The sequence below is a fragment of the Coloeus monedula genome (genome assembly GCF_965178545.1).
Source record: "Coloeus monedula genome assembly, chromosome: 8".
Classification (NCBI taxonomy): Eukaryota; Metazoa; Chordata; class Aves; order Passeriformes; family Corvidae; genus Coloeus; species Coloeus monedula.
In genome coordinates, this window is record NC_138788.1 from 1048925 (window position 1) to 1076644 (window position 27720).

Consider the following 27720-nt stretch of genomic DNA (forward strand, 5'->3'; position numbering starts at 1 on the left):
GGTCTGTGTCATGCAAAGCATGAATGACATTTTCTGCACCCCTGAAGTGGACTAACTTCTGCAGCAACTCTGTCAGCTGTGTCAACAAACTCTGTGTTTGGGACTGATGTGTTGGTTACCTTCATTTTTATTTAAAGATGAGAGGCAGCTGAGGGTCTGCAGGAGACTGAGCTGAGGTGGGTGTTGCTCTTGGAAATAACTGGAGGAGACTTGCTGCTGGTGAACAGCCAGTGCAGGGACAGGATGTGTGCAGACAGCTGGAAGTGCTCACACTTGCTTGCTTCCAGTACTGTCCTGAATTAGGATAGCTGGGACAGAGCCCAGTGCAGCCTGTGGGGTGTATTCCAGTGTAACACTTGCACACCAGACTGCTCCCTGATCGGTTGGTGCTGCTCGCTGTCGGACAGAAGTACTCGGGCACCGTGGAGTCTCTGCCTGGGATTGCTGGATTTGGGGCTGCTGGAGCAATGCTTGAGTGCAGAATGGTGGTGTAGAGTTCTTGCATCCTTTTGTCTTCATGTTGCTGATGGTCATGAAAGAGGCCCCACAAACTTCAGCTGGAAGGGAGGGGAAGTCCATTTGTTTCCACAGTCACTGCAGAGTGAAACGTGGAGAATTTGGAGAGCTGAACATGCTGATGCTGCTGTCTTTATAGCCTTAAAAATGGGTGAAGAATTAAAATACATAAAATGAGGAGTGGTTTCTGTAGTGGCTTCTCTGGAGGCAGTATTATCTTCTTCTGGTTCTGAGGATTTGTTTCCTTTCCCGGTCTGCTTTAAAAACTTTTCCTTTTTCATAAAAGCAGTGAATTACTCCATGGACATTTACGTGAAGGGACTGCTGGGTGCTTAATAACCTACTTCTTTTATTTGGGCTGTACTTTTTAAAAATGAAGGGCTTAAGTCAGGCCCTTAGAAGACAGATTGTCCTGCACGATTGTCTGGAGCAAAGTACCTTTTTGGTTTTAATTGGGGTTTTTATTGCTATGATTTACAGTGGCAGGGTGAGGGCAGCACCGTTCCTCCAGTGCCTCACACAAGTGGGAAGAGAAGGAGAAGGAGCAGAGCTGTTCCTTATCTGGACACTTCCTTAGATGCCTACAGAGTTGTGTACTTAAATAATTCCTCCATGTAAGTGTCGATGTGCAGCAAGGCGACACGGTTTTAAGCACAGCATTTACTAGAAGTATTCTCAGCGTGACTTTGCAAATATTCCCAAGTTCAGCTTGCTGCCTCTGGTGCTGCCTCTTGTCACTGGAGTGAGGGAGGATTGTGCAAGGCTCAGAAATGCAGCGAAAATCAGACACTTTGAAATCACCCGTCGGCGCGTCCTTGTGGCCTTCTGGACTGGTCTGCTCGCTGTTCCTCTCTGTCCACTCCCGCCTCCTCGTGTCCACTCCCAGCTCCTCATGTCCACTCCCGCCTCCTCCTGTCCACTCCCAGCTCCTCGGGGCCCTGTCCCATCCCGTGAGCCCCCAAGTCCTGCCCGGCTTTGAGAGCCCTGCGCTGCATTTGGGGTTTTTGGTACGGTGAGAGGGGAGGGGAATTTGCCATTTCAGCACCAGCCTTTGCCAGGTCTGCCACCCTGTTTGTATGTGCTGTTCCTGTGCTCAAAATCCGGGAATGTTGTTCTGACAAGGTTGTCAGACTTGGGTTCTCATGTGCAGATGCAGTGAATTTCCTAGAAACTTCGGGGAGTGGATGAAAGCTATGGGGATAGGTTTTAACAACTGGTGATTCAGTCGTTGAAGCATAAACTGGATTTTTAGTGTGCTGAAGAAGGAAACAAAGCCTGGCTTGGTAAGGTCAGCATCAGAAATTTAGAGGCTGTGTTGGTTTTTCTTTTGTATTAGAGTTTATGGAGAATATTTTACTTTTCCCTTAATTAAGCTGCTCTTGCAACATGTGTCAGTCCATCTTAAATCCTGTGTGGGAAGACCCGTGGCTGCATCTGTTGAGGGCAGAACCTTCTCCTGCTTTTGGGACTTCAGATCCCATTTCTGCAGCTGGGTTGTGCCATCCAGGTTGTTTTTCATCCTTTCCCCAGTCAGGCTGTTGAGCAAATTTCCAAGTGTGAGGTTGTGGGGATTGGGACACCCTTCCAAGTGTGGATTGTGGGGATTGGGACACCCCTCCAAGTGTGGATTGTGGGGATTGGGACACCCCTCCAAGTGTGGGATTGTGGGGATTGGGAGGATGTCTTGCCACACTTCCTTCCCCTTCCTTTAAGACCCAAAACACCGAGCAGAGCTGCGAGGGCGAGGAGGGAGGATCCCCATCCTGCTGGTTGCTGGGGGACGTGTCTGACTTCTCCCCAAGCTGGCTGTGAGGAGCCAGCACCAAACTGGAGGCATCCCGGTGCTGCTCCCGCCCCAGTCACAGGTGTCACTGTGCCGGGTCAGTGTGACCTGCCTGCCCTGCAGGACATCCCCCTGCATCTTTACATCCACACGTGCCGCTGGGATCCCAGTTCCAAGGTCTGCTTTTCCCAGCAGGAATGTGAGGCTGGAGTCAGGAATCGGCATCCCCCACGGGCAGGGCAGGGCAGGGAGGGAGAGCTGGCTGCAATTCCAGCTGGGGGTGGTCCCATTCCAGCAATTAGGAGGAATTAATTGCTTGGCCAGAGCCCCAAGACGTTACAGATGGCTCTTAGAGGGATGGAACAGATTCCTGACCCTGAGGTGTGTCCAGTTTTGGGGCCTGTGGCTGGGGGGAGGTGGATCCAGAAAGCACATTTTTGGCAGATCCGAGGCCAACTGGCTTGTTGAATCTGCCATGGAAAAGTTTCTTTTGCTGAGAAGTGGAATATCTTGTACTACTGATATTCCTAAGGACGAGGGAGCTTAAATTTCTTGCTTAGATTGGGAACTGGAAGCAGACAATCCCTGTTCTGGGCCGTTCCACAGAAATGGGCACAACCAACCATTTTCAGATGGGTTTGTTTATTGTCATGACTTTGCTGTTTTTATGCAGTGCTCCTCTTGGTGTTATGTTCCCATTATCCCTTTTGAACAGGGCGTCTGTGCATTCCAGGGAAGGTCTTTTCCACTGATAGTGGCTCCTTGCTTCTGAGCACAGGATTCCTCTGAAGCCCCAGCAGCACTTCTCCATTTTATGGAAGACTTAGCTCAATTTCCCACCTTATTATCTGTTAATTTTTAGAGAAAATATGTTGCTTTGTTCAGGTCAAATTTGCAAATACATCGGTGGAGCTCAGTTTTTCTCTTTCCTGCCAATTTAGTGCTTTTGCACCTTTCATGGATCGTTTGATGAACTGTTGAAGCTGGAAGAGGCTGTTTGGCATTTTCAAAGCTCATGGAAACCTTGAGTAAGGGATGCTGTACAGGAAATGGCCTCTCGGAAAGGGAAGTAGTGCAAAAGCCAGGGATGTTTTCCTTGTTCACAGACTGCTTAGGAAGAGATTATGAATCCCTCACATCTGCCCAGGTGCAGCCTGCAGACTCCCAGCTCAGTATTTTTAACAGGAGCAGACCACAGCGGTGAATCCGCCCCCCACCCCGCTCCAATCCAGTATTTTGGTTTCTTCAGGGAACTCGTGAGTCTCTCAAAAACCACAGTTTGGTAACTGGCTGTCAAAGTTTGCCACAGAAACTGTCGGGAGTGAAAGGGGAAGGCAGCTCCTGCTGAAATACCAAAGGCACTGCAAAAGCAGAGTTGTGAGAGCGTTGAGATGGGGCGGGGGCAGAGGGGCTGCGGGGGCCAGCATGGGATCACAGTCGGTTCTGTTCGAAGGAAGCTGTGTGTGTTCCCCGGTTGCAGCTCTCAGGACTGACCTGTTGCTCCCGGGGGAGGCGGGGGAAAGCTGTGGAATTCCGGGAAAGCCATGGAATTCCGGGAAAGCCGTGGAATTCGGGCAAATGCCCTCTGCAGCATAGCCAGCAGAACTGTGCCAGGTGCCGGATCTCAGGCTGAGAGTGTATCAGGCCGGGTTTGCCTGTCCCAAAGGGCTTTTTCCGTGAAGAAGGCAGAGACTTGGCTAATAGAGCGTTCTGCAAAGCTGACTCTGAAAGGGTATCTTGTTTTATATGGAATTTTTACCCCTATACCCATCAAAGCCTGGGAAATTACCATCCTGTACCATTTGTTTACCTGCACAGGAAGGTTGTTGCAGCAATGCCTGGAAGAAGAAAGATTAAAATGCAATTACTGTAGCCTGGCAGGGGTGTGTTGTCCAGAAACCTTTTCCAAGTTAAATTCCTTTTTCAAGCTGATGGCTTTTAGGCCAAGACAGGGTAGAAAACTTCCAGCACATGAAACAAATTTCTGCTGCAAACTCTGAGAACCTCTGAAAGTTGAAATAACTTTTGTAGCTGGAAGTTTCAATTTATTTAATTTATTTTGCTTCCTTAGGGCTCGGCTGTACTTGTTTTGTTGAGTTAGTTTATTTATGGACACATTGTGCTGTTCTCCCACAGGGATGAGCCCTCAACTGCAGCAAGTCATCTGCCACTTGTTAATGTTGGTGCTAAGCCTGTTTAAAATCTTTTAGTGAGATTTAAGAGGTTGTCTGCATCAGACTGGTAGTGTAAGGGGTGGTTAACACAGAGCAATCGCCACTCTTGTAGCTGGTTTCTAGACTATTTAAACATGCACCTGATTGTCATGGGTGTCATCCTGTAACTTTACGTGCAACAAATGAGTCAAATGCAAGCCCAGCTTGAGCTCCTTGCCCTCAGTGCCTTTGTGTGCAGGTGGCTCGTTTATTCTTTCCTTGCAGTGGCCAGAAGAATCTCTTTTCCCAGGAGTCAGTGTCAGGAGAGGAATGCCCCTGCTGAATTTGGTGTGTGGGGCAGCTGAGGGCAAAGCCCCACTGGGAGTTTGAGGTCTGTGGTCCCTCCCTGAGCACGATGTCCTGGCAGGAGCTTTGCTGCTCACCCGCTGTGTTTTACAGCCACGAGGGAACAAAACACTCCCAGCACACGGAGAGCAGATCCTCTGCCTCTGGACACCCAGGGAACAGGCTCTGTGTGTGGAATTTGGGAGCGGGCTGCACCCCAGCCGAGTCACCAAGCTCCTCTGCAGCCCACCCTGGAATTGAGAGCTCCCCAAGGGCGAGTATGGATTGAATTCCTGTGCTATTCCTGCGTGTGCCGCCTTCCAGCTCCCTCCTGCTTCCCTCTGACGGCTGTGGCACCAGCAGAATGGAAAAAAGCAACATGTAAGACAATTTTAGTGTAATAGGAGAAACGCTGCCTCACTTCAGCTGCACTTAACCCCTGGCTTTAAGTGGCTATGAGAGATTTGTGAGGTGTGCTTGATATGCTTAAGAAATGAAAAGCCTCGCTGTGAGAGAGGGGAGGAAGGAGCTGCAGCAGAGCTTCAGGCTGGTGAAGGCACTTCCAGGTGTGCATCCTGTCCTTGCTTGCTGTCTGAGGTGCAAAATGGGCTCTCCAGCTAGAGGAGCTGCTTCAGGCAGGAGGTGTGCTTGATAATGGCCAGTTTGCTGATTTTTCCTTAGCTTTTCTTTCCTGCCTTGTGCAGGACTTGCTGCCCAGGTCTCGCTGTGGAACTCTCTTGCTGTGATGCACCTGTGGTGCACTGAGTTTGGTTGCTGCCTTTGGTTTGCATAACGTGTAAAGGAGTTTCACTGACTTCTGGGTTCTCATACTAGAGGTTTCCTTGCTGAGCCACCACTCAGGAATCACCTGCTCAATATTCCTCCTCCATACCTGACCCAGCTTGTTCAATCCTGTTCTTTCCCTATGAAGCAAGAGGCAAGAAAGTAGCATCTGCTCGAGTTCACAAGGATCACAGATTCATTTAGGCAGGAAAAACCCTCCCAGCCCACGGAGTCCAAGCTGTGCCCGATGCCCACCTTGTCCCCAGCCCAGAGCACTGGGTGACCTCCCTGCCCACCCTTTCCAGGAAGAAATTCCTGCTGCTGTCCAACCTGAGCCTCCCCTGGCACAGCTTTCAGGATGGTGACAAGCTCTGTAAGCAGCTTGTGCCCGCGGGGAAGCCACGTGAGAAGGTGACATCCATGTGCCAGTACAAATCTTGACTCCAGAAATACTCAGTGTGAGGTGAGGGTGTAGCTGTTTTAACAAAACATTAAGTGGAAATGTCTCATTCTTGGTGTTTCCAAGTTTGCACGCAGCTGTTGTGCCTGTGCCCGTCCTTCCTTTCTGTCCTGCATCAGGAGTTACGACCTAAAAATAAACTGTGTTGTGCAGAGGAGTGGGAAATGAGACAGCAGCACTGAGTCCAGGTTTCACTGCTGTGTGTGTGCCCTGTGCTGAGAGGGTTCTGCTGGTCAGGGAACTCCAGCTGGGACTGAGCAGTGCAGGCTGGCATCACCCAGCTGGGACTGAGCTAATGCTCCCCTGCTCTCTGGCCTGCTGTTCAGCCAGGCCCCAAATTAAAATAACCCAGGGGTCTGAAGAAGGCAAAAAGGGTTGTTAAGGTTTCTCTGAGGTGAGGATAACCCTTGTAAATCTCTGAAAGGGAAGGGAACATATTTATTCGCTGTGCTGCCATGCTCTGCAGTGGCTTGGAAAGGTCTCTGGTGAGGTGGCCATAAACTGCTCTGTCACCAGTTGAAACCAAAGGGCACTGCAGTGGGGCTTGCTCTGCCTGGGGTAGACTGATGACTTCATTGGGCTACCTGGGGCAGCTGTGTCATTTCACTGGTGTTTGGAGAAGAAATGGAGTGGACAGTGAGGCTGAAGGTCACTTTTGTATTCCAACCTCTTTGTCTCCTTCAGTGTTGACATTGAATCCATCGGTACAGGGCAGCTTTGCCTGTTGCTCTTTGTGCTTTGGCAGCAAGGGCTGAAATCTTTGTTTAGGCTGGAAACTTGCCCCAGCTCTGGTGCCTCTTGCAGGATGACTTCTGTGTGTTTCAGAGCTGGGCACAGGTTTGGAAAGTGTGTCTTCAGAGCTCCTTTTTGAAGGTGCAGGGGCCCTGTGAAACCTGGCGGTGCTGTGTGAGCCTTTTGGTGTACAACAGGCCTGCCTTTCTGCCCCTCCGGTGCTTTCAGAGGTGCAGAGCAGTTCTTTCCCCTCTTTTTAAAAAATTTCTCTTAAACTAAGCCTTGAGAATCTTATTTGACCTGCTGGTTTTGTGGTCTGTACCTCAGGAAGTGCTGCAGTTGGGTTGGTTTGCTGCATTTCGGCAAACCAGCTGATTTTGGCACTTATTGTGCCTGGTGTAACTACTTTTCTCCCAGGTGTAAGTAAAAAATAGGAAATAAAGTCTTTTTGGTTTAAAATCACACCGGGCAAATCCCAGCTTGGAAGGCAGTAGGAGTAAGTGAAGGTCCATGTGGGTTTTTTTTCTGTTTATACTTGGTTAGTTCTGCTTTTGCAGTAGAAAGAGGTAAGTCCATTGATTAATTGAGCAGTTTATGGATGTGAGGAACTGGTGCAGAACCAGCTTGTGGTTGGGAATTCCCTGGCAGGGGGAAAACAATGAAGCCATATCCCAAGAAAAACATGGACCTGGAGCTCTGGGATGGCAAGCCTCCAGAGGCAGATGAGGAGACAGCACAGGAGAATGCTCCAGAAGAGTAGAGTGGGAGATAACTGTCCCCTGCCCTCTCCAGGAACATTCCCCAGGCTCAGTAGCCTGGCCTTGGCAAGAGGGTCCAGCACATTTTATTTCCTCAGCTGGAACAGGGATCGTGTCTGCAGCAGCCTTTGAATGAGAAGAGCTTTGAGCTGGAGAACGAGCGGCTGCTTTGCTGCTTTTAGGCAAAAACATTCTTAATATTCCTGTCTTCCAGCCCTGTGCCCCTGGGACGAGCTGAACTGTGACTGATGTGTGACTGTCGTGCTTCTGTCTGTGCTGTGATTGATTCCTCTTGTCCTGAACAACAGGGGCAAAGTTGGATTTTAAGGTGGGCCTGACTATTTTGAGACCAGAGGACGGCAGGTGATCTGCAGGCTGGCTGGATTTCACTCCTGCAAGGGAAATTGGGGGCCAGGCTGCAGGGAAATTCCCTTTATTTTGATAGTGGTTTTCTGGAGCCTGGTTGCCTGGGAAGACCCCGTAAGTTTCGGGTTTCCCTGCGGCACGGTCAGGTTTTTCCTGCTGCTTAATCAATGGTCTGCTCTGAAAAAAGCAAGACAGAAATGACACCCTTGCTTCATCCTCAGCCTGGCTGTAAGAACCCTTTGCAGCCTGTTACTAAGAGATTACACTTTTTGTTAGTAGCTTTGCTTTAGCAAAATAGTCTTTCATAGCTGGAAAGCCTTAAGGAAAAAACTTTCTGGCAATATCTGTAGGAGTTGCAACTCTTTGCTGTGCAAATGCTGAAATCTACATCTTGCTTTAATGTTTCTCAGAGCTGAAATATTTGTGGATAAACAAAGCATTTCACATACTGTTTAAAGTGCTTGCAGGCAACCTTTACCCCCGGAGTGGAATGCAGCCATTGGGAAAAGTGCAGTGGGAACAAGGACCTCTAACAGAGTTGATGGCCAGGAGTGGGATGGAGTGGGGCAACGTGTCGTATCTAAATGTTAATTTTGATTGGCATATCACATTCCAAGCCATTTATTGTATGAGAAATTGCTGGCATCCATAACCAGATAATTTTTGGTTTATGGAACAGTCTGCAGTAGGTTTTTCTCCCCCAAATTTCCACTGGATGTTGCTGGGTGAGTAAGTAGGAGCAGCTAGAAATGTGCTGGAAAATTGTGGTATGTCTTCTTAGGAATCATGGAGGAACCTACTGAGATAAAGCCTGCCCTGCTTCCAGAGGAGAAACACATTTCTGGTATTTGTTACTTTACGGTAAAGAATTTCTAAAGTCTCTCCCACATGCACATGTCCACCTGCACGGCCTGGGAGCCAGCAGCAAGGATTTCTTTGCACCCCCTCTGACTGGGAAAGGTGGGATGCGGCAGGAAGTGGCATCCCAAGGAGTGGGCAGTGGCACATGGACTCCTCTCTGTAGGGATGCATCCGACTCCTTGCCAGATAATGTTGTGTATCCAAAGAGTTTCAGTGGGATCAAGTTGCAGGGAGTGAGGGGGAGCTGAGCAGCTACTGGGTGGGATGAGAGATTCCCAAAGGGTTACTAAATCCATGCTCAGGAAGCTCCTGGAGCTGGAAGTAGCCAAAACCTCAGGCAGAGCCTTGTCTGGTACAGGGCAATTTAGCTGATCTTAAACGTTGATTTAACTGGTACAGCTGAGCAGCTTTGAGGGCTGGGCTTTGCGCAGTGGGTTTTTTGCTTGTTTCCTGTATTTTTGCTTGTTTGAGGGTTTTTTATTGTATGAGGCTATAATGGAAATAAAACCCCTAAAGCTTGGGGTGACTGACTTTGAGGGTTGCAATAGTGGAGGCAAACACCCGACTTTTCGCTGAGTGTTGGCAGCACCAAAAGGAAGCTGCAAAAAGTAGTCCCTGGTCTTGGGTGTGCTGACTCCTGCCCAGAGGTGCTGTGGGGGTGATCCTTTCCCTTTTCCCATTTTTCAGCCTTTCTTTGGTGGAGTTTCCCTGGGCAGGAAGGTGAATTGCAAAGGTTGAAATGGGATAGCTGCCCACGCACTGCGTGCCTGGAAGTTTGCTGGTCTGATACCAGTACAATTACTGTGCAAATCTTTACTTCAGATGAGACACACATATGGATGGAATGATATTTTAAGAGCTCAGAGAAGCCTCCTTTATAAATTTAAGTGCCAGCAGCACATTTTTTTATACTCAGAAGATCTTTTAACTGCGGCAGTAACTTGGGGAGAACTGCTTGGGCACATTGTGAGGTGTGGCTTTTTATGCTTCAGTGGAGCTCTCAGGGTGCTTCATGGAGCAGGTTGTTTTTAGCTGTCCTGAGAAGTATTCCCTGCCCAGGAGAACCAGGGCATCCTTGTGGAATTGGCCGTGCTCCACGTGTCCTTGGAGCGAGCTCCGTGACGCAGGGCAGCCGACAAAAGAGACATTCAGTCACCAGCGCAGGATCGTGTTCCCTCTGAGCCTGGACTAATGCTCTTAACCCTGCTGGGGCTGGAAGAACAGCCAGCAGGCCTGGGCTGGTGCCCTGCTCGTTTCCTGTAATCTCTGCAGGCTGGAAATGGCTCTGTCTCTCTGCTCTGCCCGTCCTCCCTTTGGGATCTGCAGGGATCCCTTTGGGATCCGCAGGGAAGCACCAGCAGCCGTCCCTCTCTCCCTTCTCCTTCCCAGGCCATCACACCACTGCTCTGCAGCAATCATGTTCCACTTAGCAAAGTCTCATCCTCGCAGGAATTGTTCTGATGTTAAAAACTTAGGAATCTTACGGTTTCTCAGCTCTCTGATCCACCAAGACCTTTTTTCCAAAGCAGTTATTGCGATTTCTGTCTTTGCAATGGCTGAGTCCCAGCTATTACCTGTTAAAAGGTGGGATATGTCTGAGGTCCTGTTGTTTCAAGCACTTGCAAAATGGGAAGTGCTAAGTTTAAGCTGCTGTGGCTCAATTCCGAATCAGTGGGTAACTTGACAGGGAGGCTTTTGGCTGTGAAGTCACGGATTCAGACATACTGGGAATTCTGACGTTATCTACAGGTCAAGGTGAACCATTTCTGTCTCCATCCCTTTAGCAGAAGCGTGTGGACCATGCCTGTCATGGAGTCCTGAGCTTCCATCCCCATTCTCCTGCAAAACCAGAATAGGTCCCAGTCACTGGAAGATGGTTCATGAGATGCCAAACACCAGTTTGATTGGTAAAATTAAGCAGTGTAATAAGCAATTTGAAGCAGTTCCTGTTGGTGATGGAAAACAGGAAACTTCACTGGTGTCATTGCAGTGCATAATTCTGGTCATTCCCTGAATTCCTTATCCCCAACAGGTCTGAATGATCAGACCCTGGGTTTTCATCTAGATGGGTCTGGCTGTGAACACCCTGACAAGGCCCCAGCTGTGAGTAGTTGCAGTGTGTTTCATGTTACTAATGTTTTCTAACCTAGTCATAACCTGCTTTCTTAGAATTAACCAATCTTCGCTTTTTCTCTTCAAAGTATTTTCGAGTGGGTCTGGGGAATTCCGAGCATCTCACGCTTTGGGGAGAGTTGAAAATACCAGCGTGTGCCGAGTCACTTCCTAGTGCCCAGGCATCCATGTAGGGCCAAGGTTTCCACGTGTCTCTGGGGCACTTGGCTCCCTGAGGGGTGAGAAGACTCCAAGCAACACTGGGGCCAGATTTGTGGAGAGGAGTGTGCCCTGGAAGGTGTTCTTTGGAAGGATGAGCAACAACGAGGTGGGGAGGAGGTCTGAAAACAGGAGTGATTATTTTGGCAACAGGGAGGGGGTCTCCTGCTGCAGAGGTCGGGTGTGTTCAGGTCACCACTGCAAGAACTGAACAGGAATCCCATGAACAAATCCTGCTAATTCACATAATTATGTTGCTGTGGATCATGGTAACAACAATTTTTTTTCACTTTCTGGGACACTAGGAAGGAGTTTGCAGCGTGCTGGCAGGTCTCCTACCAGCTTTCCATGCCCAGAATATGGAAGGGTTTGTTTCTGGGCTGCCTCCCTGAGTTCATCACTGCACTATTTATTGGTTCCCTAGTGCAGATCTGTCTACTTAAACCAAATGAGGCTCATTCCTTCCCTTTCACATTGCCATTAGCTGGATGATTTTATTGTCTCTGCAGGAAGAGAGCAGAGACAAGCAACTGTAGATTAGGAACAATTTGCAAAATAGTTCAGTGATTAGCACGCCTGTGGAGATGTTTTTCTGTGTAAGGACTGCACCACAAATTTTACTGGCTCCCTGTGCTCGAAGAATTAACTGTGAGGAGGATTAAAATGACATCTTAGACATCAGCTGAACGTCCTCTCAAAATCCCTTACGTTGTCTCTAAATCAATTAACTTGATTTCTTTAATCCACAAGCAAACCGGATTGGTGAACTTGTGTGGGGGATGTGTTTAGGCTGAACTTCTCCAGAGTATTTTAAGGAGTACTTCAGTAATGGTGAAATGGTGAAAACAAAGGAGTGAAATGTGGAAATACCCTGTGCTAGGGTGTGAAACAAAGATGCTGCTCTAGTCATGGGGGTGCGTTCTCCAAGAAGCAGTCTTCAGCTGCTTAATCCAGCCTTCACAGACATTCCTGATCCTTGCTGGTTATAGGGAATAAGAAAATAAGACCAGAGCCTGCTCTTGCTCCTTTTGCCACGGTGCTGCTTGTGTGGTTGTGTGAAGTGGGAAGGAAAAGACAGAGGAGAACCCTCAACTCCAAAGCTTCGCTGGTGAACAGCACGAGGAGTTCTGTAAAGTCTCCAAGAGTGGCTCTTGGCACTCAGATGTGGCTGTTTAAGTCTCCTAAATCCTGGTTTGCTGTAATTCCCCATGGGTGGTAAGGATGGCAGCATTCACCTGGAAAACATCTAAATATTAATACGAGGAATCCCATGCTCTCTCTGGGAATCCTGCAGGTCTCCACTGGCTGGAACATCTCCAGATGCATTAGTCAGAGATGCAGCTCCCACTCTGAGCCTGCTGCAGGCTGTGCTGGGGTCAGTGTGAGCTCAGGTGCTGGAAAATGGGGAATATTCTGGGAACAAGCCAGCAGAGCTCTGGAGGTGTTGGGGTCCTGTTGCCTGGCGGTTGTCAGCCGTGTTGTGACGCGGAGAACAAGGCTGGCAGTAACTTCTCTCATTAATCTTCACGGCATCAAAACCTCCTGGGTTTCTTCTCAGCTGGTGCTCCTGCACGAAGGGAACCCTGTGGCTGTCAGAGCAAGGGGTGGCCCAGCCAGAGCTGAGTGTGGTCCCGTTAGGTGCTAAAATAGCAGTGGGCTGGTCCCGTGCCGTGCCGCCGCGGCTCGGCATCGCTTAGCAACTCCAGGAGCTGAGCCGTTTCCACAGGGATGCTGAGTCCAGGGAAACAGGGCCCTGAGCCGGCAGCTCGTCCCCAGCACAGCAGCAGCCAGTGCTCTGCAAACACCAGGGCCTTCCTCAGGGGAAGGAGCAGGGCAGGGAGGAGTTTGGCACGCAGGCTCGTTGGTTCGGGGCAGATGGACCTTCTGTTTTCTGAAAAGTGTGCCACCGATGCTGGAGTTTGGCAAATAACACAAGAAGTGCTGTGTGTGCCACAGGACAGACAGGAAAGAGCTCTAACCAAACCTTGCCACGCAGTCCCGCTGTCAGCAGAGCTGCTGGTACCCAGACTGTCGCTGGAGTTGCTCCTCCTGTCTTTGCAGCAGCCCAGAAATAATTGTGGATGTGGCAGGAAACGCATCCCTGCAGGCTCTGTACTGGAGAGGGAGAGGCTGCAGTGCGAGGGAGCTTCTCGGGGTTCTCGTGGTGCTCACAGCAAATGCTGCTGGTTCACAGCTCGCTCATCAAAACGTCTGAGCACCGGTTTGTGCTCCAGGATCCATGGGGACTATCCTTCCTGGAGGAGGGGGCACACAGGCCGTGGAGCTTTCCCAGGCTGGCTTCCTCCTGTGGGTCAGGCTCTCGGCACATGGGCGGCTTCTGGGGGCTCAGGAAACTGCAGATAAGCGAGCGTGGTAAGTTGGGGAGGGCTGCTCTTCCGAGATAAGGGCCAGTTACTCATGCAAACAGCTCCTTCCTGGGGTGGGTGACACCTCTCATAATCCTACAGCAGGCAGGGCAGGAGGCTGGCAAGGCTTTCCCTGGCTTTTCCATGGCTCCCTCCGGATGGACAAAAGCTGTTTGACTTCCAGCCTGTGGCACAGAGGAATCTCCTGGCCTGGAGGTGGAGGTGCCTGGTGTCCCCCTCCCCGCAGCACTCAGGTGGCTTACTCCTGAAGGTGAGGCAGTGTGAAAACCCAGAAGTGAATTTTCAAGCAATCCTAAACGCAGCTAAAAAGGAGTCCCAAGAAAGCAGAGTTACCAGGCTTCCAGCTGCCTGCTTCCTGGCAGACAGCTCCTTGGGTTTGGTGCTGCTTCAACAAGCAGAATTGGATTTATTTATCCCCACCTCCTCCCCGGCTTGTATTGAAGTGGAAACGTATGAATTGCAGTTTTCTAACTAATGGGAATGGAGCAGGGAGATGTCTGGTTTTCCTTTATCTGAGAGTGAAAGCTGAGTTGGAAGAGCCCTGCAGAGCACAGGAGGCTGGTTCTATTCTGAATCTCCACCCTGGTTTTGTCTCCCTTGGAGGCTGGAGGGGTTGGATGAAGAGTGGGTTTGCTTCTCTGGGTGGGATGAGTGGTTTGCATGCTGCTGCTGGCTCTGTTTGACTGTGCAAGAAGTGGGGAAGAGATGGGGTGAAACCTGGTCCCTGGGTTGCTGCCACCTGAGGATTTTGGGTTTGCTTCTGTGCAAGTGCTTCCTCTCTCCTAAATGGTCCTGGTTATCTTGGAGACTATCAGGAAAGGCTTCCAGCCTTCCTCCTTTGCTGCCCCTCATCACACCTTGTGTGATGCACGGTTCAGAGCCAGGGTCTTGTGTATCCCAAGAGTTTTCTGGATTGCTCTTGTAGTTAAGGAAAGGTGCTCTGGGTGTGGGAGGGTGGTCAGCAGCCCATTTCTGACAGTTCTGTTTCCCATATTGTTCTGGGAGTGGTTGTCCCAATCTAGGCCCGTTTGGACACAAGGATATTCTCTCTCCCTGAGTCCTTTGGGAAATACTCTTTTTAAGATGCAGCTGCCCCTGTATCCCTGGTAGTGTCCAAGGCCAGGTTGGACAGGGCTTGGAGCAGCCTGGGATAGTGGAAGGTGTCCCTGCCATGGCAGGGGGTGGAATGAGGTGGGCTTTGAGACCCCTTCCCACCCAAACCATTCCATGATTCCGTGTTAGCATGGCCTTTCCCGTGTATCCCCACTCTTGTTAGACCTTGAGGTCATCTTTGCACTGTAACAACTCCTGATGCTTCAGTGAAGGCTTGCTGTTAGCTCTGCCTCTTAAATGCCCTTACTTTGATTTGTTTGGTGCTTTGTTAACAGGGACTCTCACGGCTGCGTGGTCTGAGCTTCGACCCTCCTGTTCCAAATGAGCTTCTGAGCTGATGCATCGAGGGCTCTGGCTAGAAAAGCAGTTTCAGGTAGGTCAGGGCATCTCTCACTTTGTGTTTTCAAGCACATGTGCTTTGGAGTGCTGTATGCATTCAGTGCCTTGTTTATTGTGACCTGGGTTCGGGCAAGTTCTTGTTTTGGACGCTTGGGATGTTTCGCAGACTGTCTAACTCCGGTGTTACATTGTAAAATCTTGGGGAAAGACAGCTGAAAGATCCCTTAGATCAGTTCCTTCTGCCTGCTTCCAGGGAAGGATGACTAAGAGCAAAGCTGGAAGATGTAGATTGTGGATAAATGCTCTCAAAACCCTGCTTGTAAGGAAATCTTTGCCCCTCTGGCTGTGGAAACTGCAGTGATATATTGGGAAGACAGCCAGAGTGGGGGCTGGAATACCTGTGTTCTGTTCTCAGCTCTGGCTTTGACATAGATAGATGACCTGCACAGAGAGAATAAATGGGGTGTAGGGGCCTTTCTTGCTGCTTGTAGTTGTGTTTTTGTCTTCCAGTAATGCTTTGAAGCTGTGTGAGGATTTGCTGAAAGGCATCTCATAAGATCTGTCGTGGTTTTCTTGGGTTTGATGCGTGCTGGAAAGCTCCGTGACTGATTGAAGAGCTAGAGGGGAGGTGTAGTGAGAAGCAGGAAATAAAAGTGGAGCTTTTGGGTGTAAAGATGTTGAGAAAGAGCGTGTTCTAAAAGCTGTTACTTGTTTGTGTGCAGCCCCAGTATCCAGCACTGGGAGTGAACCAAGTCCTTTGTGCCTCCCATTCCTAGTTGGGAAACCTTTTGCCTTTTTGCCCCAAATGTTCTGGAATATTAGTGAGCCTTAGCTGGCTGATTCTGAGAGGCTGTGGTGGGAGACAGAGCAGAAAAGCAGCTTTCAGTTGTGATTCTTCCTAATCCAGCTGCAGGTGCCCTGAGCGTATTTGTCTTTGGAAAATTTGGGTTTAGCCCTTCTCCTGTGGCTGTTCCAGTACTGCATCTGTCTGGATCTCAAAGGTTGTATAATTAAGATGTTCAGGGGCTTTTCTACAGAATCTGTAAGAAATACCACCAGAAATCATGAGAAAAGTGCTGTGACTAAATATTAAGGCTCCTGAAATTGAGGGAACTGATTTTTTTTTTTTTTTGCATGTCGCAGATCAGGTGAATTGTGAGCAGGTTTTTGCAGTTGTTGCTCTCTGGAAGCTGCCTCTGTGTCACAGCTGTTCTGGACAAACTGTGATACCAGTTTACAGCAGTCAGGAAAAATTCCTACTTTGCCCAACCTTCTTCAACTACCTGAATACTGAGAGCAGGAGATACTTTGAGCAGGCACCTGAAGCTCCTGGCACTGTATTGATTCAGCTTCTGTTTGCTCTGCATCCAACACAGAGCTGTGATGCATAATGCAGGAATCTATTACTTAAAGTTTAATGCAGCTTTAATCGGGGTTGAACATCTACAAGTGCAGTGCAAGAGGCTGCTCTGCTCTGTGCTAAAGGGAAAAGATTCAAAGCAGGGGTTGTTGGGTTTGTGTTGTTGGGTTGTTCTCTTTGCCCAAGCCAGGGCCTGTCCCCTGTGCTGGCCCTGCTGAGGGACCTCAGGGCTGTGTCCAGTTCTGGGGCTGCCAATCCAGGAAGGACATTGAGGGGCTGGAGCGTGTCCAGGGCAGGGAAGGGAGCTGGGAAGGGGCTGGAGCCCCAGGAGGGGCTGAGGGAGCTGGGAAAGGGGCTGAGCCTGGAGCAAAGGAGGCTCAGGGGGGACCTTGTGGCTCTGCACAAGTCCCTGACAGGAGGGGGCAGCCGGGGGGGTCGGGCTCTGCTGCCAGGGAACAGGGACAGGACAAGGGGAAACGGCCTCAGGCTGGGCCAGGGGAGGCTCAGCTTGGACAGCAGCAGGAATTTCCCCATGGAAAGGGTGCTCAGGCCTTGGCAGGGGCTGCCCAGGGAGCTTTGGAGTGCCCATGCCTGGAGATGTCCAAGGAAGGGCTGGAGGTGGCACTCAGTGCTCTGGGCTGGGGACAAGGTGGGCATCGGGCAGAGGTTGGACTCCATGGGCTGGGAGGGCTTTTCTGACCCAAATGATTCCATGATTCCATGGTTCTGTGGCACAACTTGTCCTTTATGTGCAGGTATTCACTTGCAGGTGCCTTGGTGTCTGGGACCTCTGTGGTTTTCCCCGTATTTATCTCAGTCTGTGACAAGACTCATTCTGTACCTATGGGGTCACAGAGCACATGGATGACTCTGCTGACATCCAGGGATCTCACACTGTGGAATATCAAGGCACTGCTGTCTCTTCAATGGCTTTTTTTTCCTTCTTGGTACGAGTATTATTTTATTAAACAAAGGAAAAACATCCCTTTCGTCAATTGTTCCCTTTGCAGAACTTGAGCCTTAAAATAATCCAGGAAGCCTTTTGTTTTATAAATATACTCATCCTCCAGCTTGGCACGGAATGTGCTTGACAGAGCTGCTTGCTGAATTCTGTTTTAAACTTGAATTTCAGTGGCTATGAAGGAGAAACCCTGGGCTCAGAGAGCAAACCAAGCATTGATTGCTGTGTAATCACAGTGTAACAGGGACTATTTAAAGCAGTGGAAAGCAGGGGTTTATGCCTGGAACTCAGTTTCTGTGTCTCAGTGATTTTTGTTTCAGATTGTTACAGCCAGGTGTGCTCAAACCTACCAAATTTAGCTCCATGGGAACAGAGCATATGTGCAGCCTTTTGAAAACATTCATGCTCAAGTTGTTTGCTCAGGAATGGAATTGTGTATGAATACAGCAAAGGCTTGGAATGGTTAACAGTAAATTCCAGTGCAGAACATTCAGTAGTGACATCCCCCAGGTAAGTGGGCAACAGTTGGCTAGAGCAGATGTTTAAATAGGAAATGAACAAAAAATCACCACCAAAAACCCCCCCCACAAACTCAAAACCCCATCAACCCCAAAGCCCCACCACTCTGTGAATGTCAAATAATCTTTGGTAAAAGTGGTGTCTGGTTTCTGGGTGTTGTCTTGTGCACATAAAAGCACCTTGGGAGGAGTTCACGAATCACCTACAGGACTGGATGTGACTGTAGAGCTTTTCTGTGTCCTCTGTAGGCCACACATTCTTTGTTACATTGGCTTTTTAAGTGATACCTTTGGTTTGTTTTGCTGCAAGCCTGGGCTTGAAGCTGCTGCTGACTGAGGAGGTTGGACTCAGTGGTCTTGGAGGTCTTTTCCAACCTAAATGGTTTTATGATTCCTCCCAGCTTTTTCCAGGTGCGTGCATTGAAACTATCCCGCAGAAGTGGGGATGTTAAGTGGGTGCTGCAGGATCTGCCTGGGTGCTTTTGGTACAAACACTGAGCCCACAGGCTGTGTTTTAAATGCAAAGGAGAGTGAAGGGTGAATCCATGCAATCCCCCAAGAGAGCCTGAATCCAGTCTGATGTGCTGCTGCCTCCTCCCATGGTAATGGAGTGATAGTGCACTGAGAGGAGAGAGAAGAGTCCAAGGAGAGTAATGTAGAATCATGGAATGGTTTGGGCTGGAAGGGACCTCAAAGCCCATCCCATCCCACCCCCTGCCATGGGCAGGGACATCTTCACTGTCCCAGGCTGCTGCAAGCCCCGTGCAGCCTGGCCTGGGACACTTCCAGGAACCCACAACCTCTCTGGGCAATGACATCTTTGGCACTTACCCAAAACTAAAGGTTTAATGGAATTTTGGAGCAGAAATTTTATGTTCCCTGTGTTCAATTTGTTGGATCAATCAAATTGGGTTTTGGTAGATTTTCTAGCTGCTTACTCAATGGCTTGGCTTGTTCTGGGTGCTGTGGGTAATTTTCTTCTTGTCTCCTAATTTATTTGCCTTCAGATGTGTAGCTGCTCCCGTGTTTCCTGGAAAATGGAAAGGATGTGCTAGCAGGAAATGGCTGCAGTTAATGAAAATAGACTGTACTTGCTGATGATTAATCCTTAATCCAAAGAGGGAACGTTCCTTCTGCACCTTTGTGGCCTGAATTAGCATCTGACTGTTCCTTTGTCCTCAGGCTGGCTGTGAATGACTCCGGGATTGATTCATGGCTTAGGGCCCCCAGTAATAGGATTTCCTGTGAGGGTGTGTCACCAGTCCTTGCACAGGTTCAAAGGGAAAATGGGTTTCCCCGCCTGTGTTTCATCCTCTGGACTTGAGCCCCTTGGCTCGTTTTTCTCCCTGACTCTGGTACCTTCGAGCTTCCAGCTGGGATTTGATGGCTGCTGCCATCCCAGCTCCTTTCAAGGGTCTCATCATCCACCCAAGGCATCTGGGGCCGGGGCAGGTCGTGTTCTCCTTGGGTTCAGGAGTGGGCTTAAATACATTTAGTGCTTCTCTGGAAGGCTTTCAAGTGCAGCACTGCTCTTCTGCAGCTCTGTTTGCTTCCTCTGAAGGCCAAGCAGCCGCCGCTGAACTCGGGGCTGCAGTGCGTGACTGCTCCCTTAGCAAGCAGTTAAACCATCAGCTATTACACTGACGTGCAAATGCTATTTTGTGCTGAAGTCATGCTGGAAATAGTTCAAAACGTCTTGTTTGTTTGGATTCACGAGGGGCACGCTGTCTCGCTGAGCTCTAATCTTGTTTTGCTCTCCACTTTCTTTGCAATCAGCAGAGCTGTGTTCAAACCATGCTGAGAGATTTAAGGTGCCTCTTGGTCTGCAGCCCAGGAGCCACAGGCTGAGGGCAGCACCCCTGGGTTTGTGCCTTTTGGGAAGCTGGGTTATTAATCAGTTGTTTTCCCCCAGCCTCAGTCCTTAGGTGGATGGAACAGGCTCTTTTCCCATGTTGAATTAAACCCTGTGCCCCTGTGCTCAGGTGAGACCCCACCTGCAGAGCTGCCCCAGCCCTGGGCCCCAGCACAGGGAGGACTTGGAGCTGCTGGAGAGAGTCCAGAGGAGGCTCCAGGATGAGCAGAGGGATGGAGCAGCTCTGCTGGGAGGAAAGGCTGGGAGAGCTGGGATTGTTCAGCCTGGAGAGGAGAAGCTCTGGGGTGACCTCACTGGGGCCTTCCAGGACCTGAAGGAGCTGCAGGAAACATGGAGAGAGACTCTTTACAAGGGATGGACAGGACACAGGGAATGGCTTCCCAGTGCCAGAGGGCAGGGCTGGATGGGATATTGGGAAGGAATTGTTCCCTGGGAGGGTGGGCAGGCCCTGGCACAGGGTGCCCAGAGCAGCTGGGGCTGCCCCTGGATCCCTGGCAGTGCCCAAGGCCAGGCTGGACACTGGGGCTTGGAGCAGCCTGGGACAGTGGGAGGTGTCCCTGCCCATGGCAGGGGGGGCACTGGATGAGCTTTGAGGACCCTTCCCACCCAAACCAGTCTGGGATTCTGTTAAAAATCTCCTTCTGGCTGAGTACTGACTCATTCATTCGTTATTTTAATGACAGATGCACTTGTTTAAAATGGCTCCACGGTTTTGCAGTTTTATTGTTCAGCAGATAATAGGGTTATTGGGATTCTTGCACAAGATGTTTTGTTTCAGTTCACTCCTTAAATGTTTCTCTCTGTGTTTGCAAGAGGCATGAAAACAAAAAGGGTTTTTTTCCCGGCCTGCACTGCCCTTTCTCTGCTGTCCCATTCCCAATGAGCAGTTGAAAGGCTGTCAGCAGCTGTTTTGACAGATTTTCCTGTACTGCTTAGGAAGACAAAAAGTTACATCTCACATATTTTGCTGTGCAGGGATAAATACACAGCAAAGGGTGGGTGAAATATTTGGTACTGACATGCTGGGGGATTTTGTAGTCCCAGCACAGGATGTCTGCTCTGTCACCAGAGTCCTGTGTGGCAGTCCCAGCTGTTCAAAGCGTGTGTGCATCCCAGCTGCATCCCGCCAGGCTTAAATATCCTCCTGGCCAGAGCGTGCTCCCACCTCCAGGTTCCTCCCCGCCCTTCCCTGCATTGTGGAGCATCCTCGCAGCCACCTCCAGACACATCACTGAACTCCCCCAGCTTTGCCAAGAGTTTCTTGGACAGTTGATGCAAATGCAGCCTGAGGAGCTCCCTGAGCCGTGTGTGGCACATGCATGTCAGGAAAATTACCCCACCAACACCAGAGGTTTGTGTCCAAAGAGGAGACAGAGGAGTCCCGTTACTTTATTTGAATAAAGTGAGAGGCCATGGGGCATTCCCCTGGGGTCTCTCAAATTTTTGGAGGGTGCAGCCCTCCTTTTATCCCAATTTCCTGATCACACTTCCCTCTCTCTTTCCCCGTTGGCTGAGGTACTCGAGAGGTACAGACTTCCCAGAATGCCTAATACCTAAGACTCTCTTCTAATGTATAAACCTCCCCCCCTTTATTTTTAGTTCTTACTGAATTTTATGGTTTTCCCATTGTTTCTTATATCTCTCAGTATCCAATTTCATTTATCAGCAGACCTACAGTTTGTTTGTAGAGACAAATCTCTTTCCATTCCTCAACCAGTGGACCCCTTCTCATTCTTTCTTTTATCTCTCAGTGCTACTTTCATCAACCAGCAGGCCCAGAGCTTGTTTCTAAAGACAAGTCTCTCATTCCTTTCATGTAGAAAGGCGAGGAACAGGCTTTGCACAAGGGCTGTGTCATTATTAGGCTAAGTTAACAGGGTGGCTTCAGGTGTTTTGTGAGTGCTGGTGCTGATCCAGAGTAGCTGAGGGTACTGGTGGTCTGTGCCAGCAGGAGTGCCCTGCCCTAGTGCCGGTTCCCAAATTCAGGGGCAGCACTCAGCTTGTTCTCGATGTTTTGTTATGGTTTCCCTGCCTGAGTTTGGGTCTCTGTGCAGCTTCTCAGGGAAGGCAGCTGAGTACCAAGACACTGTCTCCAGCTCTGCTGATCTGTTTGAAGTCCCCAAACAGTTGATCAGGCAAACTTGCTGCTAAATGGATGATCTAATTCCCAGTGAATGCTGTGATCATAAACATTACTCTACATCACAGAAACTATTTGAAAACCAGTGCATACTCCTCAAGCTGTCAGTTGTCTTTCAGCACCCTCGTAGTGCTCTTTCATCTTGAAATGCTTGCGCTGAAGCTCAAATAAACTTACCTGTCAGCAGCTGTAGGGATGTCTCTTCTGTCTCCAGCTCCTTTGTAGCTGTAGCTGGGAGTTTAAAAGCTGTTTACAAAGGAGATAAAGCAAGGAGCTCTCTTGTAGCTGCTGTCTCTCTAAATGATTTTTCTCATACTCCGGTAATATTCAGCACGAGGTTGTGTTGGTGCTTTGTGAGGATTGCTCAAAGCCAGCAGGTGAGCTCTCTGCTCAGAAGCCCTGAGGACATGGGCAGGGCAGGAGGGTGTCCCTGTACACTGGGAAAACTGGGGGGAGAAATGGTCTAGAGAGAGGTGACTTCCTGGAAAAAGAACGGGACAGAGCACCCAATAACCTGAGTGCCTAAAGGGTGGCCCCCAGCAGAGGAATGCTGTTCCACAGCCCACGGACATGTGGTTTGGATTTTACAGGGCAGAACTCCTTTGACACCTGAAATTCATAGACTCATAAAGTCATTGGGGTTGGAAAGGCCTCTGGGACCACCGAGTCACAGCTGTGTCCAGTCCCCACCTTGTCCCCAGCCCTGAGTGCCACCTCCAGCCCTTCCTTGGACACCTCCAGGCATGGGCACTCCAAAGCTCCCTGGGCAGCCCCTGCCAAGGCCTGAGCACCCTTTCCATGCAGAAATTCCTCCAGAAATTCCATGTGGAATATCGAAGAAAGTCTGGTTTTTATGGACCTGTTCATTCTCTTTCTTCTCAAGGTGGGGTTCTAGATGCTCGTTTCAGTGAAAGCCCACTTCTCATCACAAGTCCTTCCTGTCTGTTCCATCCAGCATCCAAAACTGTGCAGTAGGAGTTCCTGACAAATGGCCCCAAGGAACAGCTTTATTTTTACACTACAGCCTTGCAAAAAGCAAGTCTGAAAACTTAGATCATCTCTATAAGTGAGCTTAATAAAACAGCACGGTTTTGTTTGCCTCCTTCTGCTTCTCGCTTGTGCAGGAGGCACCATCCTTGCAAAAGTCACGCTAAATCTGAAGCTCGTTCTCTGTTTGTCTGGAAAATGACAAAAAAACCTCCCTTTTTTTCCATGTAGATGCACTGATTGTTTAGTTTTATTGGGGCAATTCTGACACTCAGCCAAGGTCTGCTTCTCTGTGGTAATTTGAGGTGGAATGAAAATGGACACTTCAAAGCAATCCTGTGTTGTCATCCTGTGAGTTCGAGATGCTGAAAACAGGAAAAAAAACCAAATCTGTGTCCCAGCAGGAGTTGGAGGCTGCAGCTCTGCCCCTGGGTGTACTGTGAATATTGATGACACAGACCTGTGAGGACTGTTTGCACGTGAGAAGAAGAGGAAACCCAGGAGTGTTGAGCAGGAATCAGATGTGTGCTGCAAGGTCAGTGAGGCTGGAGAGCAGCAGCTGGTTACTAATAAAAAACCAGGTTATTTCCTGTGTGCCTCCTTGGGGGTCACTTTGCTGGTGCTGCATGAGGAAATAATAAATACAGGTGACCAAAGTGTGTGTATATGTATTTATTTGATGTTTTTTACCAAAAACCAGTTTGAGATAGAGTGGAGGAAGGCACATGAACAGCCAGGGATGTGGTTAATTCCTTGCTCTGCTGTTCTGGTTTAAGAAAAGTTTTGGAAGCAGCTGTTTTGAGATATTGAGAGGTTACTGTATTTTCCAGGCTCTTTCCTGTCTCTGAAGCCTAGTGCTTGTTCCTGCAACACTGGCAGAACGCAAAAACTTCATTAGTTTTAGGTTTTATTCTGCTCTAGGGGGGCTTTTCTCTGAATTTGGAGGTCCTTTCACTGCAAATAGCTGTGAAGTCAAAATACTAAATGAATAAATATTATTAATGAAGGAGTAGAGAACAGAAAAAGCTACTGTAAAAAAATCATAATTTAAAAAACTACCTTTTTCTCCACGATTCTCTGTGTCCTGAATCCTCCATCTCCAAAAGGAAAAAGGTTCAGCAAAGGATGATGAAGGCGATCTAAGGCATGGAACAGCTGTTGTATAAAAGGACATAAATAAACTTTGTCTCTTTAGTGTGGAGCAGAAATAATGGTGAGGGGGAGAAGTGAGGAGAGAAATGTTATGCAGATTGGGAGCTTTGCATCCTCCAAAGAGGATGACTGCACCCAGGCCTTCCTCACTCAAAAAATCAAGGAAGTAATGAGCTTATAACAAGGGAAAGTTTTTCTTTCGGTGGTGCACAGTTATGCTGTGGTATTCCTGGCAGCCAGGATGTTGCCAGAAGGTGAGAGGTTCAAAGGAGGCTGGATAAAACCCAGCTTATTAAAAGTTATTAAAGACAGCGTCTCCTGGCTCAGGGAAGAGTTATTAAAGCAGTGTTTGGAGGAATCCCAGGATGGCTCAGGCTGCAGGGAGCACAGTGGGCATCTGCTCTCTCCTCCCTGCTCCAGCAGGGCCATCCCGGAGCACAGGCACAGCACTGTGTGCACACAGCTCTGCAACAGCCCCAGCGAGGAGAGCCCAGAGCCTGTGTGGCCAATGTGCTCAGGGCTGGGCACTGCCCAGGGCAGCAGTTCTGCCTCCTGGGCAGGGCAATTGCTGGGCTCAGGCCCTGCCCGGTGCTCTGGTGCCATTGCTGGGCCCCGGAGCAGAGCCTGGGCCCTGCTCGGAGCCCTCCCTGCAGCCAGGGACAGCCAGGGCTGAGGGCCCCTCTCAGCTGGGGCTCCTCTCGAGCCTGAGCAGCCCCAGCTCCCTCAGCCTGTGCTGGGCACGGAGATGCTCCAGGCCCTTCCTCAGCTGCGCAGCCTCCGCCGGCCCCGCTCCAGGAGCTCCCTGGCCCTGCTGTGCTGAGCAGCCAGGGCTGGACACAGCACTCCAGAGGTGCCTCCAGGGCTGCCCAGAGGGGCAGGATCCCTCCCTGCCCTGCTGGCAATGCTCTTCTGTCCTGCTGCCCCCAGGATCCCATTGGCCTCCTTGGCCCCAGGACACTCTGCAGGCTCAGGGACAGCTCGGTGTTCCCCAGGTCCTTTCCCTCAGAGCTGCTCCAGCAGGGACCCCCCAGCCTGTGCTGGTGCCCAGGGCTGTTCCTGCCCAGGTGCAGGACCTGCATTCCCCTTGCTGAAGAAGGTAACACTGTGTTAAACTTTGTGTAGAAACGTGGAACTTCTGTCTGTAAGCAGGTCCTAAATAACACCCAGCTGTTGTGTAGCTGTGTAACACAGGGGCTACAACCTGGAGTAGCAGATGAAATGTGGGTTTCTTGGCTTCCATGCTATTTCCGACTTTTGGTAGGTAATGGGAAACAGGCAAGGAATAGCAAGTGATTCAGGTGATAAAAAGCTGGTGTTTAGGAGCAGATGACAGCAGCAGTTGTCGTGGCTGATTGGGCTGTGTTCCTTTCCCACAATTCTGCAGTCTGGAGCGTGCTGGGAGCCGGGTGGGTTGGGGTGGCAGTGTGCCAGCTGGTGCTGGGTGATGATCAGGTTACCCTGGTGTGCTGCAGACAGATGGGCCCCAGCATTTCCCTGCACACTCGATTTCCAGCCTGACACAATGTTTGGGTAGAGCTGGAACGCTGGGATTGCACCTTCACCCAGGGAGGGCAAAGGTTCCTTACGCTGCACGGCGCTTTTTACTACACTTGGGGGGGTTTGCTTGGCTGCCATATGGAAGGACTGAATTTCCCTGGAGATTTTGACGTTCAGCAGTGTGTGGGTGTTAGGAGGCTTTGGGAGGTGGAGGAGGATGGAGTTGGAATAATGTCCTTTGAATCAGAGCTGTTCTGATCTGCTAGAAAGAAACTGGCTGCTGTAAAAGGAGGGGAGAAATCCTCAAACATTGGACTACTCTAGGATTTTGTGCAGAGAAGGAAGACTTGGAGCAGGAGATGTTTAAGAATTGATCCTGGTCTGAGTGGGGTGGAAGCCCAAGTGTGAGTGAGCACGTGTGGGGTCAGCAACATGCTGCATGCACATGCTCAACAGCCAGACCTTGAAAATGGAAAGAGACTCTTGGTTCAGTGAGCTCCAGCCCAAGGCATGGGTTTGGTGACCTGTGTGATAACTTGGAGAGTAAATTCGAAATGATTTATCCCTCTTCTGATCTCTCTTGAACTCCAAGTGCTCGTGTCTGTTGCTGTCAAGTGGCTGCTTCTCTATTTATGAGCGAGGTGGAAACTACTGACCTGCTTTGCCTCCTCTGAAAGGCAAGTGTTAGTTCTCTCTGAGATGGCAAGGACAGTATTTCTGCATGTGCTTGGACTAAATTTACGATAGGGAACTGGAAAGTGTAGATGGTGACGACTGCTGGAAGGGAAAGCGTGTATTTACTGCTCGGTGGCAATAGATTTATAGACAGATAGCTTGGTTTATGGGTAAATATTGTTGCCTCTATTTCTGTAGCCATAAGCAGTAGATTTTAAAGCCTAAACTTTGCTATAATCTAGGGACCTTTTTACATTTTTTTTCCCTATCCCATCTGCTGAGTTCTTCACTGGTGGCTGAGGCGTCACGTGGCGCCAGGAGAGCCAAGAGAAGTGACGCATCCCGGTATCCCATGGTAACTCTCCCTTTCCTTCGTTTTTAGCTCGTTTGCTTTGCTCCCAGATAGAACAACCCGCCTGTGGGATTAGATGTGCTCCACTCACACACGGGTGAAGCTGAGGTTGCCAGGGTTTGCACTCCTGAAAACCGTTTGACCTCGGTAACCCAAATTGCCCTTTGAAAGGGAACCAAAGAGCACAACAAAGCACAGGGCAGCAACCCCCGCTCCAAACCAACACCAGCCCCCACCAAGCCCAGAAATCTCCCAGTTCCCCACCCAAACTTCTCAACACGCAGGAAGCATCGGTGGGAGTTCACTCTTAGTTTGCCATTCAGGGTATTGAAGCTCGTCCGAGAAGTTTCTGCAAACCACAGGTAGATACCCCACGAGCGGAGGTACAATTCTCACCAAAGCTAAATTTGTCTTGAGGTCTTGAGGTTCACACAGGTTTTGCTGCTGGAAACTTGTTTGGTGAGGCTTGCTTTTTTCCCCCCCCTTTCTTCACCACCCCATCAGTTGTTTTTAACCTCTGGTTGCTATATACAGTTACTGCCTGCATTTTCGTTAGAAATATCCTACTTATTCCCCAAGAAAAGCTCATGGCTTGCATTCAGATATGTTGATATTTTTTAGAATTCTGATTATTTTTTGAAAAATGGATCATTTACTTATAGAACCATAAAATGGCTTGGGCTGGAAGGGGCCTTAAAGCCCATCCAGTGCCACCCCTGCCGTGGGCAGGGACACCTCCCACTGTCCCAGGCTGCTCCAAGCCCCAATGTCCAGCCTGGCCTTGGGCACTGCCAGGGATCCAGGGGCAGCCCCAGCTGCTCTGGGCACCCTGTGCCAGGGCCTGCCCATCCTCCCAGGGAGCAACTAATTGAAACCCACTTTCTCCTCTAGGTTTGTTTCTCCTCTATATTTTCTCCTCTATATCCACTGTGACTTTATTGTATTAAACCAGCCGTGGTATGACTCGCTCAGCCTAAAACTCGAGGCTGCAAATGGAGTAGCTCCTCACCAGGTATAGACAGTGAGTAGAGCCTGCAGTGAAAGACCCCAAACCTGTTCTTGCATCCTGTTTGCAAACTCTTCCGTGCCCGTTTCCTGTGTGTGCTGAAGCTTTAACTCTGTGTGTCTGCTTTAGCTCTGCCCTGCCGCTTGGATTTTTGCTTTAGGGCAGAGCTTTCACAAACCCAATTTATCCTCAGAGAGGAAGAAAAAAAATCAGTTTTGCTCACACGTAGTGCCCGTGTACTGGAGGAGTCTGCGGTGAAGTTTTTCAGCGTG

At 49.7% G+C, this 27720-nt stretch overlaps 1 protein-coding gene across 3 annotated transcripts in view; it reads left to right on the forward strand.

Annotated features, from left to right (window-relative positions):
• SGMS1 (sphingomyelin synthase 1) overlaps positions 1–27720 on the forward strand; it is an 88597-nt gene that overhangs the window by 9005 nt on the left and 51872 nt on the right. Inside the window, exons 2-3 of one of the 3 annotated variants that reach the window (XM_082286528.1) lie at positions 14864–14961; positions 23171–23301. The exons of 1 other annotated variant lie outside the window; for it this stretch is intronic. The gene's annotated coding sequence lies outside the window, so the exon portion shown is untranslated. The remainder of the gene's footprint in view (positions 1–14863; positions 14962–23170; positions 23302–27720) is intronic. One more of the 3 variants, XM_082286527.1, reaches the window with a different exon arrangement.